A 12,313-nucleotide genomic window follows, 5' to 3' on the forward strand; every position below is an offset into this window, starting at 1 on the left:
AGATAGTAACACTACCTCTCAACTTCTAACAAGAAGTGCACCATCTCAATCATGGGTTGGAAAGAAAGAAATATGCCAATCAGACAGAGCTAAAAGAAGGAAGTGATACTCTCTTCCAATGAGTTTGGGAGGAATATTTTAAGCCCATCAAAGCTAGAATCACCTTAGGAAGCCCACTCAATGATGGCTCCATAGAGGAACCCACAACTGCTTCCTTCCAACAACTTCCTGAAGGAAGAGAAGGTGGCTTCTTCACATTCTAACAAACATCTAGCTTGGGTGGAGAGAATCTTAGAAAGGCCAAATCATCACTAGGAATGCTCGCATGGTAGAACAGGAAATCTAGGGAGCAAAATATCAATGCCCCCTACAGAGTCCTTTACTAAAGATGACATAGCTTGGCCTAGAGACACAACCTAGGGAGCCCATGAATTAAGTACTAACACAAATCCAAGGGATTGGATCAAAGTGAGGGGCACCCACCTCAAGCGCCATAAAAAGGGAGGATTAAAAAATAATTGAGTGAGAAAGTTGTAGATCGAGAATAGGAAATGTGGGGAGAAAAATGTCAATGCCCCCATAGAGTCCTTTGCTAAAGACAATGTAGCCTAGCCCAGAGACACCACCTAGGGAGCCCATGAATTAAGTACTAACACAAATCCAAGGGATTGGATCAAGGTGAGGGGCACCCACCTCAAACACCATGGAAAAGGAGGATTCAAAAATAACCAAGTAGGAAAGTTGTAGAGTGGAATCCTCTTAGATGTAATAGCTGAGTTTTTGTTATTTCAAGATTTAAATACTTCTTTTGTTTTAAGAAATTTAATGGTGGACTACGTTGAGTTATTAGTACTTGTCGGTAGGCTAACTACTATTGTTCTACTTTTTATATTAGTCACCTTAACTAGTTATTAAATGAGCTCTGATCTAGGGTTTTGAATTTATTTTAATTGATTTTTTTATGAATATTATGTTTCTTAAGAAATGCATGCAAAAATTTTAACTCTATAATTTTTCTATATTAATTTTCTAGCTTCTAATTGGATGAATAAATTTGGGTCTCATATGCAGGTGAGATGCGATTTTTTTATTAAATAATCCAATTAGTTTTTCTTATGCAAACAGTTCTTGGCTAAGTGGTTTTGTTGTCTATTTATTGAAAGATACATAAAATTTCTATTTTAACACTTTAATTTTTGCACATAGATTTTTAGGATAGTCTTAAAAATTTAAATTATAGCAATACAATCAGTAATTTAGTCTTTCTTATGTTTCTAGAACAATTGTAAATATGTTAGAGAATATATTTAAATTAAATTAGTTAATAAATTTATATTAACATTAAATATCAGAAAATAAATTTTAATATGGATATATTTATCATAATCTAATGAATCAAATCAATTAATCTCAAGGCGCTTTCCATATAATACTTAATAATATGAACATTATCTCCTATGTATGTAAAATAAATATTTAACCCATTAACTTAGGTTGTGTTGATTTCAAGGCTCTTTCCATTTAATATCTAGTAATATCAACATTTATCTCCTAAGTATATATGTAAAATAAATATTTAGCCCATTAACTTATATTGCCAAGGAGATATTAAACATTAAATATTATTAAAGGTATTATCTTGTCTATTAATGTTATGCATATGACTTTTTCTATTATATAGAACTTTATAGTAACATTACTCATTTGCATATGTATACATAAGAACATGAGTCCTATGTTAAATTATAGATAAATATTCATGTAAAATTAAAGCTATAGTTAATTACACAACTAAAGGCAAGTACTTAGCCACTACATGGTCCTAGTTTAGTAAGGTGATGATCATGAACTTGTATGTACCTTATTATGAAGATGTTAAATTGTTAAAATGAGTATAGTATGAATTATAGATTAAATCAAATTTTGGTGTTTGATTATACTTTGTAATAGTACAATAGTATTGTATATTCAAGTTGTAATAGCTTGATATTAGTTATCTGCATTGAATTTTTATTTTCTAAAATCAAAATTATTTTCTTATCGAATCAATATAAATTAATTAATTAAAAGTTTATTAATAGCAAAAAATATATATAATACAACTTATTTTCATTTATCTAAATTATTTTATTTCATTTAATTTAAAACATCACCATAAATAATAATAATAATAAACATTTAAAACAATTCATTTTCATTTATCTAAATTATTCTATTTCATTTAAAATATCACCCCACGTAAAAATTCTTACATAATAAAACCTAATTATTATTATTATTTAAAACAAAAACAAAACCATTAATATTCTAAGGAAGCGCGCTGCTCGGAGGACAAAAGAAAAGAAGGGATAAAAAGAGAATGCAATCCCACTTTCCAGTTCTGACTCTCACTTCGTCTCCAGAAAAAACAGAAAAAGGCGGGAAAAAACTAAAATATAGAGAAAATTAGACTTTTAAAATATTTAATTTGTCTTGCATGTTACTGAATCTGACACTTAAAAATATTTAAATGGTTGCATGTTTCAGTGAACCGTTGGTTTTTGAAAATGCGTTAATATATGCCAAAAAGTTACGTTGGTATTTTGGTGTAGTGCTACTAGTAGTAGCCTCACAAAATATAAAATATTATTACTAATGAAATGTTAATAGGCTATGATATGTTTTTGTTAATTAAATTAAGTAAACTGTATATACAAACTGAACAAGTTCAAGAAAGGGAAAGATTTATCATTCTTGTCTAAAAATAAATCAAGAAATGCAAATAAAGTTATAAAGTTTAGAATTCAAATTAATCATGTTGACCTTTTAACTTCAATCAAACCACACAAACAACATTTGAAAAAAGAAATATATATAATACATTTGGAGTGTGTAGACAAGCTCAAATTCATTTTCACTTTGAATTTTTGACTCAATCATTGATAAACATTTCATGAATGTTTTCTTTTATACAAATCTCCCTTTGCCCTATTCTTTTCAAAAGAATGGCCTATGTGATCTTTCACAAATGGGCGAGTGATCAATTCATTCATAAACATTTCATGAATGTTTTCTTTTTATACAAATTTTCCGTTTGCCCTATTCTTTAAAAAGTAGAGCTCAATCTTGATCTGTGATAAATGGGTGAGTGAGGAGCTGGGAAGCAGTCCATCTCTTGCCAACATCTTTTTGCAGGCAGCATCTAATGAAGCTTTGAAACTGTGAAGAAGCAGTGGCAGGCAAAGTGGGCACATCTTCCAAACAAATAGCACACAATAGTGTTGCCCAATCAAGTGACTTCTCTTGTTCCGGCTGTACAAATGGAAAATGACCCACGTAACATTCCATCAATGTTACTCCCAAACTCCATACATCACCTTTATAATAATAATCATCAGCATCATCACAGCCAACTCCTTTCCGATAGGTCTGAGGGTCGAATCTCTCGGGGCTCATATAAGCATATGTTCCAGCACTAGATGAATTGCATGCAATCTCTGAAACAATTGCGCTCATCCCAAAGTCTGCAATCTTGACATGAAACGGATTCAACTTGACCAACAAATTGGCAGGCTTGATGTCTCTGTGAACAATCTTTTCACTCTGTAGATACTTCAAACCCTCTAAAACATCCTTCCCAACTTTAGCCAAGAAATCTTCTCTCATTCTTTTGTCGAGGTTGAGTTTGAGGAAGCTTTGTAGAGAGCCTCCATCCATGTATTCCAGCACAAAATTCACATTCCCACCTTCTTCAAATGCTCCATGGAATTCCACAATCCAAGGAGAATGCATCTTCTTCATCATCTCCACCTCTCTCATTATCTTTTCATTAGAATGAAGCCTGACTACTTTGAGAGCATAATAAGAGCTCGATTTTGGGCTGAGCACTTTGTACACACTGCCCTCACTTCCTTTCCCAAGACTTCCCTTCACCTCCAAATCACACAAACCTTTGATATTCTTCACTGGATTTGGCAAAGACAGGCAATTATTTCTTGCTGGATTCGTTGAGATTAATGCAGCTGTTGGAATGTTCAATCTGAGCTTCTTTCTTATACCACCATTGTTGTGATCAACTCTATTAATAATGCACTGCTTTCCCGGGAAAAAGATTGAATCAGAGTCCGGTATGAGAGTAGTCACACCCATTTCTGCTCCAAACAACGTATAATACTCGACTTCTCACTTGAAACCTTTGCAAGTACAAATATGGAAACACCGTGTAATGAAAATGTGAGTGCATTTATTATATATGAGTGGAAACTCTATGCAACAATATATCGAACCTACGTTCTAATATTAGATTTGAAAAAAAAACAAGCAGCTAAACAACTAGAACCGCATGATGTCTTTGGAACAAATACTTAAAACAACTAAGAGTTTGTTAACGTTGAAAGAAAAGCGGTGGAAAGAAAAGCGGTGCGAAAAAAAACGGCGGTTCAATTCAGGCAGAAAACCATCATTGCATTCTCGATATATTGCAGATTGATATTGATTCAATTATAAACACGTTCTCTTGCAGGACCATTCAAATATGAGAGGAGGGAATTGTAAACCTTCAATCCACACTGAAAACAACCCATATGACGCTTACGACATAGTCAAATCTAACACCAACGAAGCATGTCTAGGAACCAATATTTCTCAATCAGACAATGAAAACAAATGATATGGACAACATATAGGTGCAAAACATTATTCAAGTATGAAATTGAACCATAAATATCCTCAACTACCTAAGATGTGAAGGATTTACTTTCCATTTGCATGTCGTTGTCCAAACATAGAGCAAGGTCGCATCTATGTGAGCATGGCTTTCTACTCAAGAGATGTCATAAAGTCACACCAATATACTATAGGATTTCCCAAGCATAGCACAAGCTTGCCCAAACTTTCTTAAGTAGAATTTGGGCCATTTTGGATCAATTTTGGATAACATGGGGTTGTCTAAGCATGGTCCAAGGTTACCCAAATATAAATTACAATACATTAAGGTTTAATTTAAGCCCAAAAAGAATGTTCTTACATTCATGAACATTACCAAAATCGGATAAGTGTGTGAAATTAATTTTAGTTCTATCAATATTAGGATCCAATGTTGAGTTTGTCTAGTCCAATCCATAACCATAAGCATGATCCAATTTGATTACAAAGCATTCCTAGGTTCATACAAGAATATTATAATTGCAAGAAGAGGACTCAAATGTCCTTCCATTATAAAAATTGTTGTTTAAAAAAAAACTAAAGTGTCCAAGTGAAAAAATATGAAGAAAAGAGTCTTGAAAAAATGGTTATACATACACACACACACAACCACACACCATTTGACTACATGGAATCAAAAGATTTACTCACATGTGCTAGGAGATAGTCATAAGGCACAAACACATGCACATGTGTGTGCAACATGTAGGGAAGGCATAACACATCCAAGTACAAAGAATACACATCATCCAATCACAAGGATATCACTACATCCAAGAACTAAGAATACATGGCATTCAAGTATGCATCATTGAAGTCAGACCAAACAAGATAATATCAATGCATTTTTCAAGAGCTACCCAATTTATAAGGGTTACGGGTGTGTGTGTGTGTGTGTGTGTGTGTGTGTGTGTTTGAGAGAGAGAGAGAGAGAGAGAGAGAGAGAGAGAGAGAGAGAAGCTCACAAGTATGTAGTCCTCTCCAAGAGATGAGGAGACAGGTGGTACTAAATCAATTTATTCTATTGGCTAGATCTTCCCAAGTTATTCTTAATATTTACAAACAGACAAGGCATAATAGGAGCTTCCATTATTTTGATTAATTAGTATATTCATTAGTTTTCACTTGTTACCATAAGTTTGAACATGTTATCCTATTGGCTCCTCTAAACTCTAACCTTTATTAAATGTCACCCTAATAAATTTCTCTATTACCTGGACCCATCACATTCTCTAACAATTGTAGCATAAGACCATCACAAAAAAATATTATTCAAAGCACTCAAACAATACCTTTTTTTTCGCAGGAGGGGGGGGGGAGGGGGGGTGTTGGCAAAAGTGGACAAGGCACTATATAATTTTATAAAAATAAACTGGATTCAAAGGCTCATTAGGGAAAGAAAACCCTAACTCATCACCAATACAATATATACAATGAAAGAAACCTCCAAATGACTCAAAGAGGATGATAATGGCCCAATATTTGATTCCTAAAACATCCTGAATTAAGTTTATAGTAGTATAGTCCACAAAAACCTACACACCATATTTTCCTTGACAAAAAATCCGTATAGAAAAATGGCATCAAATTCCCATATATAGGATAGATTATTACAAAAGAACATTAGATCACTTTATGTGTTAAAAATCGACACCACCCTTGCAAAAAATTCTTCATAGTCTAGATATGGAGAGACTCTATGTTGAACAAATTATACATCTTACACGTCCAATGCTGGCCCAAAAAATATTATTCAAAATATAACTTTATTCAACATTCATTATTATGAAAGTTGTATAGTATATTTGGGATCACTGTTTAAAGAAGCAACAACACCATTGATTAGGACTACCTTTGGGACCTTGATAACCCCACATTGAGAACTTAATGCTTTTGAATAAGGTGCTCCAACACTTGCAATTTTTGAACAGAAGCTCTACTTACTATTAGCAAAGATAGTGTAGATCAGTTTCTACGATAACAAATAACGCTAGAAAGTTATAAATAGTTATACATCCTAACCTTGATGAATCTAAATTTAAACCATTAGATCCCCAATTTGCAAGAAGACCAGCAACAACATTACCCTTTCTGAAAGTATTAGAGATATGATAAATTTTAAAAAGAGTCCAAAAGCTTCCAAATGTTCATCATGATATATCTAATTTTCCAATTTTAAATATGTCGAGCGTTAGTGATAAGATTAGAATCTCCTTCAATGTGGATTTTTCTAATTTCCAATTTTTTGGCTAAAACTAGACCATAAAGCAGAGCATAAGCCTCGGCTTGGTTATTTGTACCTAATGATAAAGATACACACTTAAAGTTAGTGATATAAATCCCATATGATTTCTTAAACATATAAACCACACCCAAATTTTCCTTGGTTACCCTTAGACGAACCATCAAAATTGAGTTTGGTAAATCCAATACAAGGAGGAATCCATCTTATATGAGACCTATCTATTTGTGTATGTAGTAAAGATGGAGCCATGAATGAAGGAAGATTAATGTATCACCATTCCTCAACTAACATGTTTTCACAATGAGTAACCTTGTAGTTATTGATCTTCTCCCTAACATGTGCATTAACCAATTCTAAAATTGACTTTTCTAGGCATTTCAAAAATAATTCCTCTATGGAACTCACAATCCTGAAGATTCTTTTGTTTCGCTCCCACCAAATTGACCAAATAATGAGTAATGACAAGCATTTCCATATGCATCCAAAATATGATTTTGTAAATAGGATAGGTCACCATTGAAATATCGCCCATAGTTAGTTTGATAGAGGCATCATTAAATACAATTTTAACATGATAAAACATCAACTTGAGTAGAACCACTCACTGAAACCTATTCAAAGTTTTCTTTAATCATCTGAATGCATTCTCATGAATAGTTCCCACAATCAAAGCTTCCACACTAATAACCCCACTCTGAAATCATAGAGAATGGAATATATTATTTAATGTTTAAAAAGTAACAAAGAAATTCCATTAATCTTAGACCCATTTTTTTGTTCTGCAACAAAAATGACGTACTCCAACAGGAAAAATCACCATTACAATGAGGATGCAGGCTTAGACTAAGATCACCATTGCATTGGAGGAGCATCCCTTGCATTTAACCATCACACTTTTTGCCTAACAACACCTCTAAAAGGAAGTCCATAGGTCCTATTCCACTTAGCCATGTAAATTCTTCATGTTGTTATTCATTCATAAGGTCTTCAAATTATGATACTAATGATCATGCGCTCTCTCATTATCACTACTCGAGAAAAAATTGCTTCTATGATAACTATGGTAAGAAAATGCATGAGGGAAGGATGTCTGTTGAAGAGGAAGAGGAAGATGACATAGGTTTTTATAGAAGCTTGAGTGGGTATTATGATAATAGTACTTGCATTTGCCTCTTGTTTCAAACAATTATGTGGGACTATGTGGTAGTTGGTTTTCCAGATACTCATTCATTCATTCCCTTGTTTTGTACAATAGCATGGGCCCTTGTCTTTATTATGAAGAGCTTTTGTTGATATTTATTGGTATGAGTTTTCTAGGTCTAATTATGATTGTTTGTGGAATTCACTATTATTTTTCAATTGTTCGTAATTCATAGTGGAGAGTTTTTGTTGATATTAAAGTTGTTTTGAGTTTATCAAGTTAAGTTAAGATTGTGGATTTTGTTATTAATTTTTCAATATTTCATTTTTGTAGAAACATTTTGTTGATATTTGTTCGGTGGGATTTTTCATGGTCAAGATTGTTCACAGATTTCACTGTTGATTTTTCAATTGCATGTATGCTGAATTTGTATCATCTGAGCAGATTTTATCCAACAAGTCCTAAACTTTTAAATATTTGAGAGAACCATGCTCACTAATAGCAATAAGTTTTTTAATGTTTCAGTATTCTTTGGCAATGTATGTTAAACTATTTACTAATATGGTGGAATAAGGTGAGGGAAATAAAGGAAATGATGGATTGAAGTAAAAATTATTCTCTTATTGTCTTTAGAATCTAGTGCCTTTCTCTATGATTAGGTTGCAGTCTTTGGATCTTCGGCTTGTAATGTTGATATGATAATAATGCATTTAATTTAGAGAATGTTTGTCCACACTTAAGTTCGGTTGTTAACAAGAATTTTTATTTGTGCACTTGTTTGGATTTTGTTACTTTCACTCATATCCCTAGAGAGTAGAATGGTGTAGTATATTTTCTGGATATGGGTTACTCATCATATGCAAAATTGGAATATTGTAGATACCTCTAAGCTTGGCTCATCATTTTTACTACTAAATAGATTTTGATAGGGTTGTTTGATGTCCTTTCTCTATATTTTTTCTTATTTGAAAAAATCTTAACCCCTCTTTTATTTCAAATAGATTAGATTTTATTAAATAGTCTTTAGACTTAAAAATATGTTAAAAACATCTTTCAATTAATAATTCCAACTAGTAATTCAAAAAACAATCTCAAACTCTCTCTTTACTTTGATCTGCACAAAACTAGGATTAGCTAGGTTTTATTTTGAATTCAAAAAAAAAAATGTACCCTTATATATATATATATATATATATATATATATATATATATATATATATATATATATATATATATATATATATATATATAGAATAAATTGTTTTTGATCTTTTTGTGAAAATATGTATTCTATATGCTCCCCTTGGTCTTTGTATTTACCTCATTATTTTTTTTGTTCAACCTTTTTTATAGAAAATATGACATGTTTCAAGATTATAAATAAAAAACTAAGCTTTCTTATAGTTTCAGCAATTTTTTTAGTTTTTAGTTTTAAATATTGGATAATGTAATGGAAATGAATAAGTGTACTTATGAATGAGGACCACATCCCAATAATCAATCTTTAAGGATCAAATCTTTGAACATATTGAATAAGCAAAGGCATATGTCTATAACCCCAACAAGCTATGTGATGAACCTCAATAATTAGTAATTTTTAGCCACAATGAAGTATTTATATTACTTACAAGATAATTTCATATCTAGAATATAATTACAATTTTTTGGAATCTCCTTAGTTTAGATCCAAAAATAGAAAATTTAAGACTTATAAAATGTATTTTAAAATTGTTTCTCTTAGATCAATGAATTGCAATGGTCCTCCAGCCATTATATCTATGGATGGACCATTCCAATAGAATTATCAATCTAGACCATTGGATTACAATGGCCCTTTAGTCATTATCTTTGGATAAATGGGTCGTTTATCAAATTAGATTTCCATAATTTATTTATAATGTAATTTTTATTTTTGAATTCGATTGTATGCAAATTTTTTCCATCAAAATTTCAGACCACACTTTGCAATCCATAATTTGGATAAGATAGAAGGAAATTTAGAAAAATATAAATGTACTAAATAGACCATTCCAACAATTCTCAATCTAAGTCACAGAGTATTTTCTTATTATTATTATTATTCTCCACTTGGTCACATAGAATCATGACAAAAAATGCATGAATTATAACTAATATGATTGCAGAGGAGAATATTCATGAACCACAAGGTTCAACTAAATCAGGGGTGCAAACAAAAGTATTCAACTATAGGAGCAATATCACCTTTAGTCCTTTTTCTATTTACAAATTAAAAGAAAAAGGCTTTTTGTCTCACATAAAATGTCAACTCCTTTTCATTGGTAGAGTTTCTCTTGCATATGGATCATGCCAAAAGTCAACCCACACCCTTGATCATACATCCCTTAATCCTGATATCCACCATCTATACACCTTTAAAAGAAAGAGCTCCCCCCTTCTCAAAGGATCCACACTCTTGAGTATTGTTATTCTATAGGTTTATCGATCAATCTTCTTGAGAGTTTGTGGAGAACTTCTATTTTCTTGTCTGATTCTCTCATACCATTGTTTATTAACGTAGATTCATATAGTATAGCTTCTCTTTTGCAATAATCTAGATCACCTAGTTTAACTAGCATGGATTTGTAACAGTCTCATTTGCTTAATCTAGTTGTATTATGCATCTCATTCTAGCTTAGTTCATATTTTCATTACATGATTTGAGATTTCTCTTGGACATTTTCATTCTTGCTCTTGTTTTAAGAACATCCTATTGCATGGTTTACTCGCAAGGGTTGTTTCTCAAAGGCTTAGTTGAGAGCTATTCATATTTCTCAAAACACCCCTTTGCACTCCATGGATAGGGAGCTCTAACCCACCATTCAAGTATTCTAATTCATGGGATCACTTGAATAGAAGGGTTTAGAGTGGTACACTTTCTGAGTGTACATTCTTTGCGCCCACCATGAGGTAGAACACTAGTTTTTCTACTAATTTGCATCTTTTCCTTGCATTTTTTGCATTTTGTCTACTCTTTTTTTTTACAATTGCAAGCATCAGGCGATACTTTCTCAATATGGTATGACATTTTTTAGCATTGTCAGGTGATACTTTTCTAGGGTAAGTATTACACACCCATACTTAACTATATCAAACTAGTATAGTAAGTTATATCGCACAACTATAGGAAAAAATATTGTACTAGGAAAAAGTATCATATAGCTATACTAAAAAGTATCATACAATACCCTTCTAGCATAAAATGTCACCCAACCTAAAATTTCTTGTGGTTTGGGTTCATTGATCATTTTTCAATCTGTTGTTGTCTATTTGTTGAGCTTTTTAGGTCATTTATAGTTTGACAGTACAGAAGTCTATTTGAATATTTTCATCTTATTTTTGGACTAACTCATGTTGGAGTAATAGTTCTTCTTGTAGGTTTTTGCCCTAAATTCTTGAATACTTCAAAAGAATGCATGTCAAAGCTTCAAATGAAAAAGGATACTAAGAATTGTTTGCAAGGCTGCCTAAAAGCATAAAAACCAAACATGTTCTTCTATTTCTTTATTTTGTGTATGGCAATTTTACTAGTTGTTTCTCTTTCTTAGGCACATAAAACTTGTAATTGGGATCTCTTGGTGATAGGAAAATATGCTCTTCACACTTCTAGTGAATCAAAAATCTTGATCCACCTTTGGATTCCAAAAGCAAGAGGATAAATTGAGCTTCTTGGTTTGTCTGGGGAAAACAATTGGGACAAGAGTGTATGCGTGAAAATGCGGCCTATGCTAACACACACACTTCAACACGGTCCTTATTTGCGGATTCATCATGGAATGAACATTGAATTGTTCATCCGAAATTTACCCTACAAAGCGACCTGTTGCCTTCTATCTAAAGGGATTTTGCCTGTTAATATCCTCAGAATCGAGGTGTAGACAACCAGACCCTCTAAGAACGAAGGATTTGACAATGAAATTAAGCTAAGAATGAGTATACAGATTAATCTAAGAAATGAAAGATGCAATGTAATCTAAGAACAAATGAAGCAAACTAGATTAAGCATATGCATGATTAAACTAAAATGAGATTAAACTAAAAATGAGAATGTATGCAAGAAATGTAAGTAAATATGAGCATGAATTTCAACAGCAATTCGATAGAAAATCAATTCATCCTCTCCAAAATGAAGAGATGAGGGTCTCTTAAATAGAGTCTTCTGGAATCCATCAACGGTTGAGATCGATTCAGATCAACAGTCAGGATTGAAGATGAGTTTCAATCAT

The 12,313-nt window shown here is 32.2% G+C and overlaps 1 pseudogene; it reads right to left on the bottom strand.

Annotated features, from left to right (window-relative positions):
- Window positions 1-833: 833 nt before the first annotated feature.
- On the bottom strand, window positions 834-4,128 carry LOC149567159 (mitogen-activated protein kinase kinase 9 pseudogene; annotated as a pseudogene).
- Between the last annotated feature and the right edge of the window lie 8,185 nt (window positions 4,129-12,313).

This window comes from Cupressus sempervirens, chromosome 3 (genome assembly GCF_028749045.1).
Source record: "Cupressus sempervirens isolate cs-2001-9-10 chromosome 3, ASM2874904v1, whole genome shotgun sequence".
Classification (NCBI taxonomy): Eukaryota; Viridiplantae; Streptophyta; class Pinopsida; order Cupressales; family Cupressaceae; genus Cupressus; species Cupressus sempervirens.